The 3,164-nt window shown below is 35.5% G+C and overlaps 1 non-coding gene across 1 annotated transcript; it reads left to right on the plus strand.

The window, feature by feature from the left end:
- The first annotated feature begins 219 nt into the window (after window positions 1-219).
- Window positions 220-351, plus strand: LOC123815409. The gene has a single exon (XR_006785076.1). It is a non-coding gene; the product is annotated as a small nucleolar RNA SNORA51 (small nucleolar RNA).
- The last annotated feature ends 2,813 nt before the right edge of the window (window positions 352-3,164 follow it).

Here is a 3,164-nt window from a genome sequence, read left to right on the forward strand (position 1 = left end):
TGGTACAACTCTTATAAAGCTAAAACAATACAGGTACAGGGAAAACAGTTAAAAACACCAGACTTAGAAAGTTTATTCTCTTGTTATTTCAAAGTAAATCAAACAGAGTTTGGGGTAAGAGAAGAATGAGAAAACCCTAAAAGCATTTGATCAAAAAGTCAGGAATATTACAAAGATGCCTACCCACTGTCATGACTACCATTTAAAAATGGTGAAGGGGGCCTCCTGGTGCTTACCACAGGCTGTGTTCTTACACTGCCTGTACAGAAAGAGGAGGCAGAGTAAACCTACCCCATATACACCTCAGCCCAGGCCCTTTGCCTGGTCTGTATTATGAATGGGGGCACATGGAAAACAAACAAACAACAAATAAACAAACAAATAAATAAATGGTGAAGGGAACCAGACAAGAGAAAAATACTAGGAGTTCTTAAAACATCAAACAGGTGAAGTTAAAACCACTGCATGTGTAATACATTATTGTATGCCCAGAATCACCACCAAAAATAAAACCAACTGACTAGTAAAATAGCAAGAGAATTCACTTAGATGTGGCACAAGATTAATGTATCTATATAGGTAACTTTCTTTTGTTTTAACTATGGGAATTGATTTATTTATTGAGGAGAAATTTAAATAAAATTTAAGTTGGACAAAATCAAAGCTGCAATCTCAAGGAATTTATGTTATCAAAGGTTTTATCATTCTTGTTTATATGATACTAAATAAGTATGTTAAAAATAGGTAGACTATAATTACTCATGATTTCTATTTTTTATGCTAATAATATTTTGACAATTTGACATTTTTATGTTGATTTTGGGTTTTTTTCTTTTTTTATATTTTTTTATTGTCGTTCAAGTATAGTTGTCTCCATTTCCCCCCCAACCCGGCCATCCCCACCTCCCATCAATGATCCTACCCACATGGTTTTGCTCATATGTCCTTTATACATGTTATACATGTTATACATTTTCCTCAAAACACTTTCCCCTCTTCCCCCCTTTATTTCCTCCCACATTTTTAGTAGAAGGAGTGAGTACATTCTCCTGCTTTCCATGTATTTCTCCCTCTGGTTACTGCCAGTTTGTTCTTCATTTCACTGTCTCTGGTTATATTTTGCTTGCTTGTTTGTTTTGTTGATTACATTTCACTTATAGGTGAGATCATATGGTATTTGTTGTTCACCGCCTGGCTTATTTCACTTGGAATAATGCTCTCCAGATACATCCATGCTGTCACAAAGGATAGGAGCTCCTTTCTTTCTGCTGTGTAGTATTCCATTGTGTAAATGTACCATTGTTTTTTGATTCATTCATTTACTGATGGGCACTTAAGTTGCTTGAGCACTTGGCTGTTGTAAATTGTGCTGCTATGAGCATTCGGGTGTATAAGTTCTTTTGAATTGGTGTTTCAGAGTTTTAGGGTACAATCCCAGCAGTGGAATTGCTGGGTTGAAAGGGAGTTCCATTTTTAGTTTTCTAAGGAAATTCCATACCCTTTTCCACAGTGGCTGCACCAGTCTGCATTCCCACCAACAGTGCTCTAGGCTTCTGTTTTCTCCACATCCTTTCCAACACTTGTTGTTTGTTGATTTGTTTATGATAGCCATTGTCACCAGTTTGAAGTGGTATCTCATTGCGGTTTTAGTTTGCATCTCTCTGATGGCTAGTGATGCTGAGCATCTTTTCGCATGTTCCTGGGTCCTTTGTATGTCCTCCTTGGATAAGTGTATGTTCAAGTCCTTTGCCCATTTTTTAATTGGGCTGTTTTTCTTTCTGGAGTGGAGTCACATGAGTTTTTTATATATTTCAGAGATCATACCCTTGTCCGAGGTATCATTGGCAAATATGTTTTCCCATGTGGTTGGTTCTCTTTTCATATTAATGTTGTTTTCTTTAGCTGTATAGAAGATTTTTATTTTGATGAGACCTCATTTGTTTATTCTTTCCTTTATGTCCCTTGCTCTAGGGGACATATCAGTGAAAATATTGCTTCATGGAATATCTGAGATTTTCCCACCTATGTTCTCCTCTAGGACTTTTATTGTATCACGACTTAAATTTAAGTGTTTTGTTCACCTTGAATTTATTTTTGTGTATGATGTAAGTTGGTGGTTGAGTTTCACTTTTTTTTGCATGTAGCTGTCCCTGTCTCCCAACACCATTTGTTGAAGAAGCATTTTTACTCCATTTTCTGCTTCTGCTTCCTTTGTCAAATATTAATAGACCACAGAGTCTTGGGTTTATTTCTGGGCTCTCTATTCTGTTACATTGGTCTATGTGTCTGTTCTTATGTCAGTACCAGGCTGTTTTGATTACAGTAGTGTTGTAATACAGTTTGATATCAGGCATTGTGATTCCTCCTACTTTGTTCTTCTTTCTCAAAATTGCTGAGGCTATTCAGGTTCCTTTCTGACTCCATATACATTTTTGAAATGTTAATCACATGATTTCCTATCTTTAATAAGAAACCAGAATTAATTTCTTATCTTATACTGTCTGAAAGTCTCCTTTAAGACTTACTTAAATGTACATATTTAGCATTTATCAACCACTCTCATGTATATATGAAAATGAAGATATAAGCAAAATCGATTAATTAAGATGTTCTTGAGACATCTTTACATTCAGAGTCAGAAAATGATGTCTCCAAATAGATGGTCTATGCCTGTATTTTCCTAAGTGATTTGGAAATCACTTGGGTCTTCAAGACCATTGGGGATGTGTCTTTCTTAAGAGAATGCTCCACTATCATTTCTGAGGTTTCTTTCAAGCAGCTGGCACTCTGATGCTGGAGAAATATTCATTGTTTATTTAGAAATAAGGTGTTTATTTCTACTATTTAAAAATGAACTCAGAATAATAAGAGGAGATCCTCCTCTGTGTCTGCCAGTAGAATTAATGGAGGGCATCTGAAAACAATGCAGCTTAATTTCTTTAATAAAAAGCTACATAACTTCAGCTGACTTATCTTTTCTCCAGTCACATAAAACAATGCATTTTTATCCCTTCTACAAGTTCTGTGTTCTTCTTCTCTCTTGCGAATTTTGCATTTTTACTTCAGGCTGGTTTCATTTTTTTTGGTTACTTTTCCTAACACATTTTAGTGCAACACCTCTGCTATCATCAATCACTACTTCAAAATTATCTGAGGATAAATTA

Source organism: Phyllostomus hastatus, unplaced genomic scaffold (genome assembly GCF_019186645.2).
Source record: "Phyllostomus hastatus isolate PE091 unplaced genomic scaffold, TTU_PhHast_1.1 phas_contig_17, whole genome shotgun sequence".
Lineage (NCBI taxonomy): Eukaryota > Metazoa > Chordata > Mammalia > Chiroptera > Phyllostomidae > Phyllostomus > Phyllostomus hastatus.